The following is a 22,306-nucleotide window of genomic DNA, read 5'->3' on the forward strand; positions in this document are numbered from 1 at the left end:
GGGAATCATAGGACAGAAAAGGTGAGACCTGTGTAGCGAGCATTACACATTGCATACAAAAAACTAAAACCAGTTGACTAAACAAATCTAATTTAAAAACATTTCCAATATGAATACCTTTGGTATATGTCCTGATACGACGTAGGGGATTCATACCTTCATATCTTCTAGTTGTAGTAAAGTGGAACCAATAATTTTGTGAGGCTATGTACAGTATGTATGGTGTAGGGCAGATATGAGATTGATGGGCTATTATGCTTTGCATTTTACCTATATACTGAGTAAAACAAAACAAAACCACATCTGTTTGTAAAACTAGGATAAATCTAACCATGAATGAACAGTTTGACATATCGAAAGTCCATATTCATGACCTATTTTCTAAAAACAGGATGTTTCTAGATGGTTTGTATGAGCATGGTCTGGTCAACAATATGGTTCGGTTTGTGTGTCATAGGACTCACTCATAGGGCAGCAGCCTCTAGATAGCCTAGAGGTTCAAGAGATACAAACATTTATAGAAAATGATCTATTATTTTGTGCAGATAAGACCATCACACAGTCTAGTGATGTCAAGCCAAAGGAGCTCAATAAGTGTAACCAGCTAAAGCAGAAGGGTCTGGAGTCTATCGCCCCTCTGGTGCGTTCCGTGGAGGAGACCCCAGAGCCCATCTCCACAGAGGTGCGTGAGACCATCCCTACCTGGATCCGAGGCAGCCTCCTCCGCAACGGCCCGGGGAAGTTTGAGTTCGGAAACCAACAGTGAGTCACACCTTTAGCCAATTTTATTGGAACAACTTAGACCAACAACCATTAGACCAGTAGAATAAAACAAAAATAAGCACAAGTAGGCTACACATTGGAATAACAAGAATTAACCTATCCTGTTTAGCATTTGACCACCAAACTATTTTACATTTAACAACAAAAATATGAGGATGTTAGCCTGTTCTCTGACTTGTTTGTTCTGCCTTGCCAACTCCTAAAGTGCTATGGACAACAGCCAAGTAAATACAAACAGATCTAGAACCATGCTACAGTATATGGATACATGATGAATCCACTTCCAGTTTATTCATGACAAATATATCACCACTGTCCTGTTCTGTCCACTAACCCTGACGTAGCCCTAACCTATCCCCACTGTCATTTATTCTTTAGCTACAACCACTGGTTTGATGGGATGGCCATGCTGCACCAGTTTAAGATTGAAGATGGCAAGGTGACTTATAGGAGCCGCTTCCTGCAGAGTGATGCCTAGAAGAACAGCGAGAGGGACCGCATCATGGTGTCAGAGTTTGGCACGGTGGCCATGCCCGACCCCTGCAAGAACTTCTTCATGCGTTTCCTCTCTTGCTTCGAAATGCCAGGTTAGTCACAGTCACAGACAGAGTGGAGAGTGGGTGGATATAAGCCAAGCAGCTGAACGAATGATTTATTGAGCAACATTTTACAGTTTCACTTACACCTAGTAAGTTTTATTATTACGGTAACAGCATTGTCATTATCTCCCCTCTGAAGCATAATATACTTTTAGTTTGTCAAATCGACAGTTGGCGACCCATACCTTACGAGATTAATTGACACATTGTTAAACAAACATTACACTGATTCTTACAATAATTATTCTGGTGTTCTGCGCAGTACACACCGCATATTAAGAAATTAAAATATCAATACAAAATAGTAGATACGGTTATCCAAGCAATAACCATTACCCTCAAGCAGCAAAAATAAATTAATACAGATGAATAAATTCAAATAAAGGTAATGGAGGAATATGTTTAAACCCAGTCAGTCAAAAGAGAGGTTTGATGGTCAATGTAATCATTTTCATCCTGCCTGGGAGCCTCCCCGTAGCTTGCCGGCCCATGATTGTCAGCACGTGGTCCTGTGTGATGACAAATGTAGTAGTCAGAGTGATCACTATTTAATTCAATAATCTTGATCATCACTCGATCATAATAAACTAAATTTAGAGCAAAACAACGTCAACATTTTTGGGGTTAGGCCTTTCTGTAATTTTCATAGGCTTTCTAGGGCAGACCATGGCTTTTGGCACCGCTAGGTTGCTACGCAGTAGCTGACCAGCAGAACTCGTGACTTCACGCTCGAGACCAGACACTGGGGGCCTGAATATACCACAGCTAAGGGCTGTTCTGAGGGACGACGCAACGTGGAGTGCCTGGATACTGCCCTTAGCCATGGTATATTGATCATATACCACAAACCCCTGATGTGCATTATTGTTATTATGAACAGGTTACCAACATAAATATACTTGCTTACTCTTCTAATTAAGCAATAAGGCGCGGGGGGGTGTGGTAAACGGCCAATAAACCACGGCTAAGGACTGTTCTAATGTCACGTCCTGACCAGTATAAGGGGTTATTGGTTATTGTAGTTTGGTCAGGACGTGGCAGGGGGTATTTGTTTTATATGGTTTGGGGTGTGTGTGTACTTAGAGGGGTGTTGTATTTATGTGTTCCGGGGTTTTTGGTTTATGTTCTTGTTTTGTATTCTAGGTTGTGTATTTCTTTGTTTGCCTGGTGTGGCTCTCAATCAGGAACAGCTGTACATCGTTGTTTCTGATTGAGAGTCATACTTAAGGAGCTTGTTTTCCACCTGTCTCTTTGTGGGTAGTTGTCTTTGCACTGCTGTTAGTTTAGCCTGCAAAACTGTCGTTCCTTGTTTATTGTTTTTCGTGTTCACTTATAAATAAATAATGATGAGCGTGCAACCCGCTGCGCCTTGGTCTAATCTCTACGACTACCGTGACAGAACTACCCACCAACCATGGACCAAGCAGCGGAGTGTGGAGCAGGAGGAAGAAGGATGGACATGGGCGGAGATGAGGATGAGCATTTCCAGGGCTATGGAGGAGTTAAGGGAGCCCGAGAGGCAGCCCCAATAATTTTTTTGGGGGGGGCACACAGGTAGTTTGGCTGGGCGAGGATTGAGCCCCAAGCCAAATCCCCGTGCCTTTTTTAGGCAACATATGACTGGACAGGTCCCGTGCGTACTGTGGCGAGGCCAGGTATTTTCAGGCCGGTGTGCGCAGTGCCAGCGCCCCACATTTGCCAGGGGGAAGTGGGCACCCAGCCAGTACGGGCGGTGCCAGTTCTGCGCTCGAGACCGCCAGTGCACCTCTACGGTCCAGGGTTTCCCGCTCCTTGCACTAGCCTAGAAGTGCGTGTCTCGAGTCTGATACCTCCAGTTCCAGCACCACACACTAGGCTTCCAGTGCATCAGCCCAGTCCAGTATGTCCTGTTCCCGCTCCTCGCACTAGCCTTGAAGTGCGTATCTCCAGTCTGGTACCTCCACTACCAGCCCCACGTATCAGGCTTCCAGTGCGTCAGCCCAGTCCAACTCGGCCTGTTCCGGCTCCCCGCACGAGCCCTGAGGTGCGTGTCTCCAGGCTGGTACCTCCACTACCAGCCCCACGCATCAGGTTTCCAGTGCGTCAGCCCAGTCTCGAGCTTCTGAAGACAGTGCCCCGTCCAGAGTGTCCGACGACAGTGCCCCGTCCAGAGTGTCCGACGACAGTGCCCCGTCCAGAGTGTCCGGCGACAGTGCCCCGTCCAGAGTGTCCGGCGACAGTGCCCCGTCCAGAGTGTCCGACGACAGTGCCCCGTCCAGAGTGTCCGACGACAGTGCCCCGTCCAGAGTGTCCGGCGACAGTGCCCCGTCCAGAGTGTCCGGCGACAGTGCCCCGCCCAGAGTGTCCAGCGACAGTGCCCCGTCCAGAGCACTCCACACAGCAACTTGCCCAAGCCTCCCCCATTTCTCCTTCACCCAAATCCAGATAGCTTATGTTCTGAAAGAGTTGCAAAATCTGGACCCCTACAAATCAGCTGGGCTAGACAATCTGGACCCTCTCTTTCTAAAATTATCCGCCTCAATTGCCAGAGAAGTGAGTGTTCATTTCTCTACCACAAGCTGCCTCCAACGTCGTTTTTGAGGACTTGGCAGTACTTCCAACCAGGCTCACAACCACAGACCAGGCAAGCCCAGGACGTCCACATCCGGTTTCTTAACTTGTGGGATCTTCTGAGGGGGCTGGAGTGGGTGCTGAGGAGTATTTTTGTCCGTAATAAAGCCCTTTTGTGTGGAAAAACTCATTCTTATTGGCTGGGCTGGGCTCCCCAGTGGGTGGGCCAATGGCTGCACCCTTGCCAAGTCATGTGAAATCCATAGATTAGGGACTCATTTATTTCAGTTGACTGATTTCCTTATATGAACTATAACTCAGTAAAATTATTAGAAGTTGTTGAGTTTATATTTTGTTCAGTATATATGAATGCAGCTGCCACTTCATTAAAGCCATTAGGAGCAGTTTATCATAGCACACTGCACTTTATTCCGGGCATCAATATTAGCACTCATCACTGCAATCTTTACCAGAAAGTTGGTTGGCCATCTTTCATGTCATGTAGGATGATACATTGCTATGTTTTCACAAAAACTCCAACTTTACCTAACATCATAACTAAACTTTAGACATACGAGTTACCACACCCGGTCGCAGGGATGGCTAACTCTGGATATTCCTTTGGTCTATACTGAGTTAGGTAAATCAGCTTTCAGTTTGTTCCACAGTAAGGTGCAAGAAATCTTCAATGTTCTGGTGCCTCTAGGGCAATTCAGAAAGCTGATTGACGACCTTACTAATGAATGTGTTTGTTTTTCTTTCTGCTTGCATTTTGTATTTTCTGTAAAAGAGACCTTGGTCTCAGTATGACTCCCTGATTAAATAAAGGTTAAATAAATTATAAATAAATCCTTCTATTGTATATATGTACGTATACGAGAGATCACCATGATGTTACATAGCAAGCAAATGTTGCTCCTGTTGGAAAAAGTTGCATTCTGTGCATGGTTCTCTGCATGATTGTGCTCTGTACTTACAAATCTGTAATCATATAAAATAGTTGACAGTATGGTAAGGGGCAACAGCTCAGCCATGAAGTGGCAGGCCACACAAGCTCACAGAACAGGACCGCCGAGTGCTGCAGTGCGTAAAAATCGTCTGTCCTCAGTTGCAACACTCACTCCCGAGTTCCAAACTGCCTCTGGAAGCAACACCAGCACAATAACTCTTTTTCAGGAGCTTCATGAAATGGGTTTCCATGGCCTAGCAGCCGCACACAAGCATTAGATCCCCATGCGCAATGCCAAATGTCGGATGGAGTGGTGTAAAGCTCGCCACCATTGGACTCTGGAGCAATGGAAACATGTTCTTCGAAATTGCTGAATCACACTTTACCTTCTGGCAGTCCGACAGACAAATCTGGGTTTGGCCGATGCCAGGAGAACACTACCTGCCCGAAAGCATAGTGACAACTTTAAAGTTTGGTGGAGGAGGAATACTTTACTGAGGTCTGTTTCAGGCAAGGTCCCTTTGTTCCAGTGAAGGGATTCCTTAACGTGAAAGCATTCAATGACATTCTAGACGATTCTCTGCTTCCAACAGTTTGGGGAAGGCCCTTTCCTGTTTCAGCATGACAATACCCCTGTGCAAAAATGGAGGTCCATACATAAATGGTTTGTCGAGATCGGTGTGTAAGAACTTGACTGGCCTGCACAGAGCCCTACCTAAACCCAAATGATCACCTTTTGGATGAATTGGAACGCTGACTGTGAGCCAGGCCTAATCGCCCAACATCAGTGCCAGATATCACTAATGCTCGTGGCTGAATGGAAGCAACTCCTCGCAGCAATGTTCCAACATCTAGTGGAAAGCCTTCCCAGACGAGTGGAGGCTGTTATAGCAGCAAAGGGGGGACCAACTCCATATCAATGCCCATGATTTTTGAATGAGATGTTCAATGAGCAGGTGTCCACATACTTTTGGTCATGTAGCGTTAACTTGTCCAGTGATTTTATTATTTTTTGGTTGGGACATTTACAAAGTTTGCATAGAAAAGATGTGCAACAATTGCCTGCTAGGGTGCGTTTCCATTTGACTATCTTGTTTAAGAACAGCTGGAGGTAAATAAAAGTTTTTGCAAAAATCTGGTGTTGAATAAAATTGTAGTGGTTAAAGTGTTTCCATTACCCATTTAGGTATTAATAAGTTGGTGACAGCCTGTATTATATTTTTATTGTTTTACCTTTATTTAACCAGGCAAGTCAGTTAAGAACAAATTCTTATTTTCAATGACGGCCTAGGAACAGTGGGTTAACTGCCTTGTTCAAGGGCAGAACGACAGATATTTTACTTTGTCAGGTCGGGGATTCAACATTTCGGTTACTAGTCCAACGCGCTAACTAACGCTCCAACTATGCCCTCCCTCCTATCTGTTTCATGTCTCAGGTAGCCAATGTATCGCCACGTCCATGTCATGGTGAAACTTACAAGAATTCCTGAATTGCTTCACCTTGCTTTTCCGGTTGGTAGGCAAGTTTCACCATCAAAATATTTCAGATCTACAGGAGTGCAAGTCAGGACAATCCATGTCCAGCAAAGAAACATTATTTGTATAGTTGAAAAAAAAAATCCATCATTTGTTGCATTAAAAAAGTTTGACAAAAGAAAAATCCACCCCGTCGAAGGGATAACAATGTTATTGTCATAAAAATAGTTGTACTCATCCTTAAAAATGTCGTACTGGAGAGAAGAGGACCAAAACGCAGCAGGTATGTGCAGGCTCATCTTGACTTTTATTAACTATCAAAAATGAACACCCAAAATAACAAAAAACTCACGAGAATGAACAAACAACACCAACAGTCTGGCAAAGCATAGGCTCAACACAGAACAATTCCCCACAAACCCCAGTGACAAACAACTCCTACATATGTGACTCCCAATCAGGAACAACGATTCCCAGCTGTTCCTGATCAGGAGTCACAAGACACACACCAGACTGCCACGTCCTGACCCCCAAACTACTACACCAGCTCCATCTGCTGGTCAGGACGTGACAGTTATCAATCTTTAGAGAATTTCTTCCATATTTGCCATTTTCATTACACATGTCGGTATTATATTTTTTGCGACATTGCTTTTGTCGAATAAACCTGGGTCAATGGAAACCTGCCTATTGTCAATATCGCAGTGCTATTTCATGGTGTAATCTCAAATGTAACCTTGGTGGAGATTGTGGTGTCAGTTCTAGTGTGGTTTCCAGATTCTGCTGATCTGTTCTATTTAACAGTGAAGACAAAGAATGTACTTTTATTGAAGATTGTTTTTTCAGGACTAATTCAGAGCAAGTAAAATGAATTCAATGAAGAATTCCTAAATGAGATGTGCCTCTCTTCCATCTGTAACTCAAGCTTGTCTGTGGCCCGTGGTGTCCCTTCTTCCCCCCAGTCCCCACATTTCAACTTGACATAACCTTGGATTGTAGCCAAGCCCCTGAGGCCTCCATCAGGTCTCCCGGGTCGCATACCAGCTTGAGTTACAGTATGAACAGACGCACATCTCATGTAGGAATTCTTATTTGAATTGAGTTTACTTGTTCTGAAATAGTCCTGAAAAAACAATTTCCTCTCCTCTCCAGAATTTTCATACAGCAATAGGAGTCTTTGCAAGCAGCACAACTCTTTGCAAGTAATATGACTGTTTGCAAGCAACATGAATCTTTAATTTTCCATGCAAGCCATGCACAGACTATAGTCATTTCCAAGGTTTATAAAGAAAGAGTTTTTCCAAAAATGTAATGTCACTCACTCATTTATTTTGTGTAGGCCTACACCAGAAAGGAAAATGAAGGAATATCAGCAGCAACAAGATGCATTTGCCCCCATATAAATAGAATGATTAATTTCAACATTCTATTTTCTCCCTGCAGAGGCAACAGACAATGCCAGTGTTAGCTTTGTAAAGTACAAGGGAGACTGCTTTGTCAGCACTGAGACCAACTACATGTACAGGGTGGACCCAGAGAGCCTGGAGACACAGGATAAGGTACAGTAATGACACAAGAAATAGGAGATAAGAGACAGCCAAAGAAAACAATGAGCTCAGTGACCAGACACATTTCACAATCATACCCTTGCACAAATCTACTGACTTACGTAACTTATGCAGTGTTTGAAATATACAGTGTGATTGTATTCAGCCTCCTTCACTTTTTCCATGTTTTGTTATGTTACAGCCTTATTCTAAAATTGATTAAATCGTTTTCTTCCCCTCTCATCAATCTACAAACAATACCCCAAATGTATGAAACTTTTTTTTTTATATTACATTTACATAAGTATTCAGAACCTTTACTCAGTACTTGGTTGAAGCACATTTGGCAGCGATTACAGCCTCGTATTTGGGGAGTTTCTCCCATTCTTCTCTGCAGATCCTCTCAAGCTCTGTCAGGTTGGATGGGGAATGTCGCTGCACAGCTATTTTCAGGTCTCTCTAGAAATGTTCGATCGGATTCAAGTCTGGGCTCTGGGTGGGCCACTCAAGGACATTCAGAGACTTACTTGTCTTGAAGCCACTCCTGCCTTGTCTTGGCTGTGCGCTTAAGGTCGTTGTCCTGTTGGAAGGTGAACCTTCATCCCCAGTCTGAGGCCCTGAGCGCTGTGGAGCAGGTTTCCATCAAGGATCTCTCTGTACTTTACACCGTTCATCTTTCCCTCGATCCTGAATAGTCTCCCAGCCAATGCCGCTGAAAAACATCCCCACAGCATGATGCTGCCACCACCATGCTTCACTGTAGAGACCTCCCTGACCATGGTCCCCCGATTGCTCAGTTTGGCCGGGCAGCCAACTCTAGACAGTCTTGGTGGATCCAAACATCTTCCATTTAAGAATGATGGAGGCCACTGTGTTCTTGGGGACTTTCAATGCTGCAGAAATGTTTTGGTACCGTTCCCCGGATCTGTGCCTCGACACAATCCTGTCTCGGAGCTCAATGGACAATTCCTATGACCTCATGGCTTGGTTTTTGCTCTGGCATACACTGTCAACTGTGGGACCTTATATAGACAGGTGTGTCTCTTTGCAAATCATGTCCAATCAATTTAATTTACCACAGGTGGACTCCAATCAAGTTGTAGAAACATCTCAAGGATGATCTATGGAAGCAGGATACAGCTGAGCTCAATTTCAACATGTTTTCCCTTTGCCATAATGGGGTATTGTGTGTAGATTGATGAGGATTTTTTATTTATTTAATCAAATTAAAATAAGGCTGTAACGTAACAAAATGTTGAAAAAGTCAAGGGGTCTGAATACTTTCTGAATGATTCTTGTGATTGCCAAAGTCTCTTAGGGGTGTCCGACGTCAACATATTTGTGTGGGGGCTCACATTGATATTTTAATTCTCATTGAGTGCACCTGATTTGTTATGGGGATGACAAGGCCCCCTGTCACACCAACCCTGATTATATATATAATACATATTTTTTGTCATTTGAATTGGTGGAACAGTAGGAAATTGAGAACATAATGTGATCTGTGTTTGACTTTCTGGTCAAACTCCCTCTACTCCTTGCTAGACTATCTGCTGACACATTGATGGTGGACTGGGCCTCTCAGACACCTAACCTGACATACATTAGTAACAGCTGTGTAGTTTATCTGACCTGTTCTTCCTACTATAGGTGGACTGGACAAAGTTTATTGCTGTGAATATGGCCACTGCGCATCCCCACACTGAACCAGACGGCACTACTTACAACATGGGCAACTCTTATGGCAGAAAAGGTCAGTCTAGATAGAATCTCTACTAGGCCCGCATCGGCAGAGCTCTACACTGACATTTTTTACAAGGAGCACATGTGCTCCTAAGTTGAAAAATGTAGGAGCACAAAGAAATATTGGAGCACAATTAAAAATATTCAACATATTAGTAGGAATTGCCAGCAATTACACAATTCAGGGTTGAGGAGCATCAGAATTTTTTTGTTGTTGTTGATTGTGATGTACCCTACATTGGGCCAATATGAATCCTAGCTACTTTAAAAGATCATCCCCTAAAGAAGCTTTCCCTTTCTTTCTGTTCACCCTTAGCGAAAAAAATGGCTTCTGGCAAGCAGTCGTGGCAAACTCAGTATGAATATGCAAATTAGATCAGGTTTTTGGTGTTAAACAACATCGAAATGTATCTACATAAACCAAATCACAACTTTAAATTAACTTACTTCACAGAACAAAAAGAAACAAACTAAATATTGTAAATATACTAAACAACAGATACAAATTAATCCAATACAACTTGAAGTCATCAGCATGGTAATATAGAAAATAACAAGACTGTATTTTTACCAAATCGATTGTGTAATCTTTTTATGTAGCTACAACATTTACATGACAGAAATGTAAACACTATGGGGATGTGAATTATTTACATGAGCCAAGTGATAACCGAGCAATATATTAACCAATGAAAGTTCAATATTTTAATGATTAAAACGAAATCAAACGCAGTTGAGAAGTATTGCCTTTTTAAGTGAACTTTGGAGATTGGTGGCCCTCTGGAAGTCCTTTGTCCAAAGCTTGTTGAATGCATGCACTGAAACAATCAGAAAACATAACACAATTAGGGTAATGAAAACAATAAAAATCTTAAAATTCTTAAAAGGTAGAAATTGAGGTAATATATACTGCTCCAAAAAATAAAGGGAACACTTAAACAACACAATGTAACTCCAAGTCAATAACACTTCTGTGAAATCAAACTGTTCACTTAGGAAGCAACACTGATTGACAATACATTTCACATGCTGTTGTGCAAATGGAATAGAAAACAGGTGGAAATTATAGGCAATAAGCAAAACACCCCCAATAAAGGAGTGGTTCTGCAGGTGGTGACCACAGACCACTTCTCAGTTCCTATGCTTCCTGGCTGATGTTTTGGTAACTTTTGAATGCTGGCGGTGCTTTCACTCTAGTGGTAGCATGAGACGGAGTCAACAACCCACACAAGTGGCTCAGGTAGTGCAGCTCATCCAGGATGGCACATCAATGCGAGCTGTGGCAAGAAGGTTTGCTGTGTCTGTCAGAGTAGTGTCCAGAGCATGGAGGCACTACCAGGAGACAGGCCAGTACATCAGGAGACGTGGAGGAGGCCGTAGGAGGGCAACAACCCAGCAGCAGAACCGCTACCTCCGCCTTTGTGCAAAGAGGACCAGGAGGAGCACTGCCAGAGCCCTGCAAAATGACCTCCAGCAGGCCACAAATGTGCATGTGTCTGCTCAAACGGTCAGAAACACTCCATGAGGGTGGTATGAGGGCCCGATGTCCACAGGTGGGGGTAGTGCTTACAGCCCAACACCGTGCAGGACGTTTGGCATTTGCCAGAGAACACCAAGATTGGCAAATTCGCCACTGGCGCCCTGTGCTCTTCACAGATGAAAGCAGGTTCACACTGAGCACATGTGACAGAGTCTGGAAACGCCGTGGAGAACGTTCTGCTGCCTGCAACATCCTCCAGCATGACCGGTTTGGCGGTGGGTCAGTCATGGTGTGGGGTGGCATTTCTTTGGGGGGCCGCACAGCCCTCCATGTGCTCGCCAGAGGTAGCCTGACTGCCATTAGGTTCCGAGATGAGATCCTCATGTGGCTGGAGTGTGTCAGCAGTTCCTGCAAGAGGAAGGCATTGATGCTATGGACTGGCCCGCCCGTTCCCCAGACCTGATTCCAATTGAGCACATCTGGGACATCATGTCTCGCTCCATCCACCAACGCCACGTTGCACCACAGACTGTCCAGGAGTTGGCGGATGTTTTAGTCCAGGTCTGGGAGGAGATCCCTTAGGAGACCATCCGCCACCTCATCAGGAGCATGCCCAGGCGTTGTAGGGAGGTCATACAGGCACGTGGAGGCCACACACACTACTGAGCCTCATTTTGACTTGTTGTAAGGACATTACATCAAAGTTGGATCAGCCTGTAGTGTGGTTTTCCACTTTAATTTTGAGTGTGACTCCAAATCCAGACCTCCATGGGTTGATAAATTGGATTTCCATTGATTATTTTTGTGTGATTTTGTTGTCAGCACATTCAACTTTGTAAAGAAAAAAGTATTTCATAAGATTATTTCATTCATTCAGATCTAGGATGTTTTATTTTAGTGTTCCCTTTATTTTTTTTGAGCAGTGTATAATATTGCAATTCATATTACTTTCCCCAAAATTAATTATTGTTTCTTTAAAAAATGCTGGGTCAAAATCACCCAATTTGGGTCATTTCAACAACCCAGCGCTGGGTTAATATTGGCCAAACACAGCATTGGGTTAATTCAACCAAGCGGGTTTGAGTTGTGCATCTAACCCTGCTGGGTAAAGTATACTATATGGCTGGGTTAAAACCGAGTATGTTGGGTTGTGACATAAACCCAGCACATTCGGTTGGGGGATTGACCCAGCAGCAGGATCATTTATGTAATCCTTGGGTTATTTTCAGTACCATCCTACTTTTAATTTTGCTTGTATATTTTTGCCTTCTCTACCATCCCACCCCTCCCTTCCCTACACATAGACAATCAAGATTAAATTATGAATTTCATATCACGTCAGAAAATGTACAAAAATATGTATATTTTTAAATAGCATGTTCAAACAAAGCCCTATTGTCTAAATGTAATATTTCACAAGAATTCATAAAATGGGATTGATTATTAGAATGTATTTATATTATTTAATGAACCAAACAATCCAAACATCAGATTAAAGCCTCAGTTGAGCTTGATGTGCACACTCAGATTGCAATCTGTGAAAAACAAAGCATGCATGCGTGTGATATTGTCTGTCTTTATTAAGAGGTATTAACTAGGGCTGTGGCGGTCATGACATTTTGTTAGCTGATGATTGTCAGCAAATAACTGCAGGTCTCACCATAACTTACCGTTAATTAACATAAACACATTTAGCATCTCCTGGCTTCCATGCATAGCCTACAAGCCACTGATGCAGACCTTTGGAACATCTACATTTTAAAAAGTCTAATAAATCCTTGTAATATAGCCTACACCATCACAATAAATCCATGATTTATTTTAGACAGGTCTAAATAAACATTACATGAAGAAAATAGTCTACATCAGAAGAAGAGAATAACATTCTCTAAGTTGTCATTATTTAGGCCCTGATTTGGCTATGCCATATTGCTTTGGGCTACCCTAGTTCATTTAGCAGACAATATTTGCTTAGAATTCCGTGGCATTATTTTATAGAATACAATTGAACATAACTCAATAAAATAGAAAGTAAAATTTCCCCAAACGATTTGAGTTAGTGTGCACATACGGCTATTCTGTGTTGAGCAGTTAACAAAGAAACAGGTCCTCATATTATGCTTAATTTAGAGTTATTTATGCAACTTCAGTTCTGATACAAACGTTGGGCTATATGTTTAGATGTTTTATACATTCTAAGGCTGCATGATGTGACTCTAATGATTTGTTTTAAGTTGAATGAAAGGCATGAGCTTTGCTTTGTTTTTTTCTCAGGCTACACACACTCCATCAGTCTCTCATTCACAATTTGACAAGCACTTGATAATGCGGGAATCCCCTTTGTGTGGCCCCCCCCCAAAAATAAAATAAACATGCTGCCAGTGGCCATTGTGCCCTTGGGCATAATATAACAATTATAATTCCCTTATCCGGGCTGCATGCTCCGAAGCACCTCTCACTCACATTGCTCTCCTAGATAGCACAATTCTCATTAGCCAATGCCCGTCATTGACTACAAGGGTAGACAGATACATCAGGGACGCAACTGTGTGCGTCCTTATCCAATTCCAAGTCGCATATTGAAGATATTGGAAGAACAGTCTACATTTACTTTTCGTCAGCCAACAAGATAAGTAGGCCTAACAAACAGCAAAATAACTAGTCTATGTCAATCTACTATCACCCATAGTACAAAAGTTTACCTATTCTATTCTGTGTGAGAAATTTATATTCCAAACATAGTCTGAGACAGTTGTGGGATTTTTAATGGGGAAAATGATCTTCCCCAAACTAGACTGCATATCTATATATGCACTGCATATATATACTGCACACAAGCTGGGCATCATTCACAAGTGATAATATGCAGTATCATTCACAAGGGAAGAAAATACATGTCATCTATGCACTTAAATAGCGAATGGAGGACGCTTTCTCCGTGGTTCATTTTCATGCCAGCCAGGTAGGCTATACTCCTGTTGTAAAGAGAAGCAATGTGCTTAATATTAGGATAGTTGAGAAATAAATATAGTAGCCCTAGCCTATAGAACGCTGATGGGATCCTCCTCTTTTTAATAGAGGCCATCACTCTGTTTTCTCACGCAATTGCATAGCCTATAGAAATGTTGCGCAACATGATCACATTTGCATTGATATCAGAGTGGTTAGAGGGACAATAGAGTGCTGAGTACCAGGCAGTTTGCAAGTTTGTTAGGCTACTAATGACCATTAGCAGCATCAGAGCTTGGGGAAGCCTAATTACTGTGACTAAACGGTCACGTGGAATTTGACTGCCGTCATGAGTCGTGACCGCCGTTGTGGCAGTAATACGGTCACCATAACAGCCCTAGTATTATTAACACAGATCGGTCTATCAGACAGTGCCAGAGCTAATTAATAGATATTCACATTCACTGACTAGTGGTATAAAGTACTTAAGTAAAAATAGCTGAAAGTACTGCTTGAGTAGTTTATTTGGGTATCTGTACATTACTATTTATATTTTTGACAACTTTATCTTTTACTTCACTACATTCCTAAAGAAATGAATGTACTTTTTACTGCATACATATTCCCTGACACCCAAAAGTACTGGTTACATTTTGAATGCTTAGCAGGACAGGAAAAGTCACACACTTATCAAGAGAACATCCCTGGTCATCCCTACTGCCTCTGATCTAGCGGACTCACTAAACACATGCTTCATTTGTAAATGATGTCTGAGTGTTGGAGAGTGCCCATGGCTATCCGTAAATAAAAAATAAAATAAATGGTGCGATCCAGTTTGCTTAATAAGGAATTTGAAATGATTTATACTTTTACTTTTGATATTTAAGTATATTTTAGCAATTACATTTACTTTTGATACTTAAGAATATTTAAAACCAAAAATTTTAGCATTTTACTCTTTTGCACACCAGTATCCCTACTTGCACATCATCATATGCTCATTTATCACTCCAGTGTTAATCTGCTAAATTGTAATTATTCGCTCCTATAGCCTATTTATTGCCTACCTCCTCATGCCTTTTGCACACACTGTATATAGACTTTCTTTTTTCTACTGTGTCATTGACTTGTATATTGTGTTATTGGCTTGCTTATTGTTTACTCCATGTGTAACTCTGTGCTGTTGTCTGTGTCACACTGCTTTGCTTTATCTTGGCCAGGTCGCAGTTGTAAATGCGAACTTGTTCTCAACTTGCCTACCTAGTTAAATAAAGGTGAAATATATATATTTTTTATAATTAAAAAGGGGCAACAATCGGTTGAATAGCATGCATTTAGGTTTACTAGCATTTAAAAGCAGTTGGAGGCCACGGAAGGAGTGTTGGTATGGCATTGAAGCTCGTTTGGAGGTTTGTTAACACAGTGTCCAAAGAAGGGCCAGATGTTTACAGAATGGTGTCGTCTGCGTAGAGGTGGATCAGAGAATCACCAGCAGCAAGAGCAACATCATTGATATATACAGAGAAAAAATTGGCCCGAGAATTGAACCCTGTGGCACCTCCATGGAGACTGCCAGATGTCCGGACAACAGGCCCTCCGATTTGACACACTGAACTCTATCTGAGAAGTAGTTGGTGAACCAGGCAAGGCACTCATTTGAGAAGCCAAGGCTATTGAGTCTGCTGATGAGATTGCACTGATTGACAGAGTTGAAAGCCTTGGCCAGGTCGATGAAGACGGCTACACAGTACTGTCTTTTATCAATGGCGGTTATGATATCGTTTAGGACCTGGAGCGTGGCTGAGATGCACAAATGAAACCAGATTGCATAGTGGAGAAGGTACGGTGGGATTCGAAATGGTCGGTTATCTGTTTGTTAGCTTGGCTTTCGAAGATTTTCAAAAGGCAGGGCAGGATGGATATAGGTCTGTAACAGTTTGGGTCTAGAGTGTCTCCCTCTTTGAGGAGGGAGACACTCCTCAAAGAGGGGATCTTTGGGGATCTCAGATGATACGAAAGAGAGGTTGAACAGGCTAGTAATAGGGGTTGCAACAATTTCGGCGGATAATTTCAGAAAGAGAGGGTCCAGATTGTCTAGCCCAGCTGATTTGTAGAGATCCAGATTTTGCAGCTCTTTCAGAACATCAGCTGTCTAGATTTAGATGGAGCTTGGGCAAGTTGCTACAGAGGGTGCGAGCTGTTGGTCGGGGTACGGTTAGCCAATTGGAAAGCATGGCCAGCCGAATAAAAATGTTTATTGATTTTCTCGATTATCGTAGATTTATCGGTGGTGACAGTGTTTCCGAGCCTCAGTGCAGTGGACATCTGGGAGGAGGTGCTCTTATTCTCCATGGACTTTACAGTGTCCCACAACTTTTTGGAATTAGTGCTACAGGATGCAAATTCTGTTTGAAAAAGCTAGCCTTAGCTTTCCTAACTGACTGAGTATATTGGTTCCTGACTTCCCTGAAAGGCTGCATATCACATTGGCTATTCGATGCTAATGCAGAATGCCACAGGATGTTTTTGTGCTGGTCAAGGGTGAACCAGTTCTGTTCTTAGTTCTACATTTTTTTAATGAGGCATGCTTATTTAAGATGGAGAGGAAAGCACTTTTGAAGCCAACCAGGCATCCTCTACTGACAGGATGTGGTCAATTTCCTTCCAGGATACCCGGGCCAGGTTGATTAGAAAGGCCTGCTGGCTGAAGTGTTTTAGGGAGCGTTTGACAGTGATGAGAGGTGGTCATTTGACTGCGGACACATTATGCATGCAGGCAATGATCTCTGAGATCCTGGTTGTTGACAGCAGAGGTGTATTTAGAGTGCAAGTTGGTCAAGATGATATCTAAGAGGGTGCCCATGGTTACGGATTTAGGATTGTACCTGGTAGGTTCCTTAATAATTTGTGTGAGATTGAGGGCATCTAGCTTAGATTGTAGGAACGCCGGGATGTTAAGCATATCCCGTTTTTTTTGATACACTGCCGATTTTGAAGGTTTTCCTACTTACAAAGCATGTAGAGGTCTGCAATTGTTATCATAGGTACACTTCAACTGTGAGAGACGGAATCTAAAACAAAAATTGTATGAATTTGTATCACATTGTATGATTTTTAAGTAATTAATTTGCATTTTATTGCATGACATAAGTATTTGATCACCTACCAACCAGTAAGAATTCCGGCTCTCACAGACCTGTTAGTTTTTCTTTAAGAAGCCCCCCTGTTCTCCACTCATTACCTGTATTAACTGCACCTGTTTGCACTCGTTACCTGTATGAAAGACACCTGTCCACACACTCAATCAAACAGACTCCAACCTCTCCACAATGGCCAAGACCAGAGAGCTGTGTAAGGACATCAGGGATAAAATTGTAGACCTGCACAAGGCTGGGATGGGCTACAGGACAATAGGCAAGCAGCTTGGTGAGAAGGCAACAACTGTTGGCGCAATTATTAGAAAATGGAAGAAGTTCAAGATGACGGTCAATCACCCTCGGTCTGGGGCTCCATGTAAGATCTCACCTCGTGGGGCATCAATGATCATGAGGAATGTGAGGGATCAGCCCAGAACTACACGGCAGGACCTGGTCAATGACCTGAAGAGAGCTGGGACCACAGTCTCAAAGAAAACCATTAGTAACACACTACGCCGTCATGGATTAAAATCCTGCAGCGCTGCAAGGTTCCCCCGCTCAAGCCAGCGCATGTCCAGGCCCGTCTGAAATTTGCCAATGACCATCTGGATGATCCAGACGAGGAATGGGAGAAGGTCATGTTGTCTGATGAGACAAAAATAGAGCTTTTTGGTCTAAACTCCACTCGCCGTGTTTGGAGGAAGAAGAAGAATGAGTACAACCCCAAGAACAGCATCCCAACCGTGAAGCATGGAGGTGGAAACATCATTCTTTGGGATGCTTTTCTGCAAAGGGGACAGGACGACTGCACCGTATTGAGGGGAGGATGGATGGGGCCATGTATCGCGAGATCTTGGCCAACAACATCCTTCCCTCAGTAAGAGCATTGAAGATGGGTCATGGCTGGGTCTTCCAGCATGACAACGACCCGAAACACACAGCCAGGGCAACCAAGGAGTGGCTCCGTAAGAAGCATCTCAAGGTCCTGGAGTAGCCTAGCCAGTCTCCAGACCTGAACCCAATAGAAAATCTTTGGATGGAGCTGAAAGTCCGTATTGCCCAGCGACAGCCCCAAAACCTGAAGCATCTGGAGAAGGTCTGTATGGAGGAGTCCCTGCTGCAGCGTGTGCAAACCTGGTCAAGAACTACAGGAAACATATGATCTCTGTAATTGCAAACAAAGGTTTCTGTACCAAATATTAAGTTCTGCTTTTCTGATGTATCAAATACTTATGTCATGCAATAAAATGCTAATTAATTACTTAAAAATCATACAATGTGATTTTCTGGATTTTCACAGTTGAAGTGTACCTATGATAAAAATTATAGACCACTACATGCTTTGTAAGTAGGAAAACCTGCAAAATCGGCAGTGTATCAAATACTTGTTCTCCCCACTGTATGTGGGGCAATCAATTCACATATGGTGTCCAGGGCACAGCTGGGGGCTGAAGGGGGTCTATAACAAGCTGCAACGGTGAGAGACTTGTTTCTGGAAAGGTGGATATTTAAAAGTAGAATCTCAAATTGTTTGGGCACAGACCTGGATAGCATGACATAGTTGCAACTCCGCCCCCTTTGGCAGTTCTACCTTGACGGAAGACGTTATAGTTAGGGATGGTATTTTCAGGATTTTTGGTGACCTTCCTAAGCCATGATTCAGACACGGCTAGGACATCAGGGTTGGTGGAGTGTGCTAAAGCAGTGAATAAAACAAACAGGGAGGAGGCTTCTAATGTTAACGTGCATGAAACCACGGTTACAGAATTCAACAAATGACTGCGCCTGGGGAATGGGAGTGGTGTTGGTGGCTGCAGGGCCTGGGTTAACCTCTACATCACCAGAGGAACAGAGGAGTAGGATAAGGATATGGCTAAAGGGTATAAGAACTGGTCGTCTAGTGCGTTCAATACAGAGAGTAAAAGGAGCAGATTTCTGGGCGCGGAAGAAGAGATTCAAGGCATAATGTACAGACAAGGGTATGGTAGGATGTGAATACAGTGGAGGTAAACCTAGTCATTGAGTGACGATGAGAGAGGTTTTGTCTCTCGAAGGCACCAGTTAAGCCAGGTGAGTTCACCGCATGTGTGGGGGGTGGAACAAAAGGGCTATCTAAGGCATATTGGGCAGGGTTAGGGGCTCAACAGTGAATTATGACAATAATCACTAACCAAAGCAGCAATAGACAAGGCATATTGACATTAGGGAGAGGCATGTGTAACCGAGTGATCATAGGGTCCAATGAGTAGCACTAGATGAGTCAGAGAGCCAATTCCGTAGTTGCTGCTACGCTAGGCGAGCTGGATACACGGCGATTCAGATAGCTCACCTGCTAGAAGTAAAAACCTGTGAGCAGTCCCCAAGAGCCAACACAAATGGGTTGGGGTCTGGTCACCCCCGCCTGGTGAATGTACTCGACCACATTGAGGCGCAGGTAGCCTAGTGGTTAGAGCGCTGGGTTAGTAACCAAAAGGTTGCAAGATCAAATCCCCGAGCTGACAAGGTTAAAATTGGCATTCTGCTTCTGAACAAGGCAGTTAACCTGCTGTTCCTAGGCTCTCATTGAAAATAAGAATTTATTCTCAACTAACTTGCCTAGTTAAATAAAGATAAAATAAATGAAAACAATTGGATTAAAAAGGCTGAATGATCAATGGGTGAGTGAATTATCTTTGTCTTATGCCCTACAATTTGCAAACAGTCTGATTAGACCATCATGTCAATACCATGTCTGTCTCTGCAATTGCATTTGTTACACTCTGAAACGCAAGTGGGACTTCTCTTGATGGCATACTTCCAAAATCTCGAACTCTTGAATTACATTTTTTCTGTCCTGAAAGACTCATTGGGCAACTAAGATGTATTGTTATGCTTTTATTGTTGATCTCTGGTAATGTGTGACCAAACCCTGAGACGGTAGATACCATGTAATTGCTACCGACTCCCTTTGATTTAAAAAATAGAGCAGGTTTTGGCCTCTTAAATGTTGATGTCAGAAGTCTATTTCCAAAAATGAACATGATTAGAAAACAGGAAAATATGACAAATGCAGACATAATGGGTTCATCATAAACTTGGCTAAATAAATCTGTGTCAAATAACTCGATATCTATTGATGGGTACACAGTTTTTAGAACGGATCGGATGAGTAAAGGAGGAGGGGTTGCAATTTATGTGGAATCCAAGTTTAATACCTCTGGAATTCTCTCAATTACCAAAGCCAAACATTTTTTTAATTGCTTGCGGTTAAAGTGAACGTATATAAGGACTCCCACATCACACTAGTCAGCTGGTACAGACCGCCCTCGACTTCGGGAGACGCACTTCATTATCGTTCTGATGTCCTGCATAAGCTAAATGACTCTGAATTTCTTCTTTTTTTCACTCTTTTAAAGAACTGCTTGACTGTCTGAATCTTGCAAAATTAATTAATGAGGCTACAAGACCGAATTCCAGAGCACCTAAAAAAATCAATATTGGACATTCTTCTAACGAATTCACCTCACAAATACACATCAACTGGGATATTCTGTAATGATGTCAGTAATCACTGTGCAATTGCTTGTGTTAGAAATACAAAAATAAACAAAGCCAAGCCAATAATAAATTAACAAAGTCCTGATTACTCTGTAGTACAGCAGATAATTACTTTTTTGTAAAAAAAATTTTACAAACAAAAATATTATGACTAAAACAATAGTCAACTTAACATGTACATACATATCCACAAATATTAATGACATCAAACTTGCTCAAATCCATGTGTTCCCACCGTATTTCTAATGCTTGTGAGACTCTGCCACATATGACATCAAAATGTGTAATGTTTTAGCCAGACAAACAATTACTTTTCCATTGCAGTTAATCACTAGTCTGGCTAACACCTAACTCTTGAAGTCCTCCTGACTTCAGAGTCGGGAATGGCTCTTTGATGTTGTCAGCACAAAGCGTTGATAATGAAGGGGGCTGTGCTTTTCCTGGTTGGATCTCTTCTGTGTCTTTCTCATTCAAACACCCAGAGCCACACACAGCCCCTGAGTGCCACCTCCTATTACAATGGTTGGATTTTCAAATCCAAACAATGAGAGGTCTCAACCCCAAGGGGAAGAAAAAACATTTCAGAGAACCAATCAAGCCCCATCGCACAATTTAGGTCAGGGCTCTGTGCATACCAGTCAAGTTCTTCCACTCCGATCTCGACAAACCATTTCTGTATGGACCTCGCTTTGTGCACGGGGGCATTGTCATGCTGAAACAGGAAAGGGCCTTCACAAAACTGTTGCCACAAATTTGGAAGAACAGAATCGTCTAGAATGTCATTGCATGCTGTAGCGTTAAGATTTCCCTTCACTGGAACTAAGGGGCCTAGCCCAAAAACAGCCCCATAATTCCTCCACCACCAAAACGTTTAAGTTGGCGCTATGCATTGAGGCCGGTAGCGTTCTCCTGGCATCTTCTAAACCATGATTTTTCCTTCGGACTGCCAGATGGTGAAGCATGATTCATTACTCTAGAGAATGCGTTTCCACTGCTACAGAGTCCATTGGCGCTGAGCTTTACAGCACTCCAGCTGATGCTTGGCATTGCACATGGTGATCTTAGGCTTGTGTGTGGCTGCTCGGACATTTCATGAAGCTTGAACAGTTCTTGTGCTGACATTGCTTCCAGAGGCAGATTGGAACTTGGTAGTGAGTGTTGCAACCGACCACAGACAAATGTTACGTGCTATGCGTTTCAGCACTCAACGGACCCATTCTGTGAGCTTACAGTGGCAAGAAAAAGTATGTGAACCCTTTGGAATTACTTGGGTTTCTGCAAAAATAGGCAAACACAGTGTGCTTAAACTAATATAGTGAGGGAAAAAAGTATTTCATCTCCTGCTGATTTTGTACGTTTGCCCACTGACAAAGAAATGATCAGTCGATCATTTTAATGGTAGGTTTATTTGAACAGTGAGAGACAGAATAACAACAAAAAAATCCTGAAAAACGCATGTCAGAAATGTTAGAAATTGATTTGCATTTTAATGAGGGAAGTAAGTATTTGACCCCCTCTCAATCAGAAAGATTTCTGGCTCCCAGGTGTCTTTTTTA

General features: G+C 42.7%; 1 pseudogene; it reads left to right on the forward strand.

The window, feature by feature from the left end:
• The first annotated feature begins 392 nt into the window (after window positions 1-392).
• LOC106602811 (beta,beta-carotene 9',10'-oxygenase-like) overlaps window positions 393-22,306 on the forward strand; it is a 50,172-nt pseudogene continuing 28,258 nt past the window's right edge.

This window comes from Salmo salar, chromosome ssa04, assembly GCF_905237065.1.
Source record: "Salmo salar chromosome ssa04, Ssal_v3.1, whole genome shotgun sequence".
NCBI classification, from domain to species: Eukaryota; Metazoa; Chordata; class Actinopteri; order Salmoniformes; family Salmonidae; genus Salmo; species Salmo salar.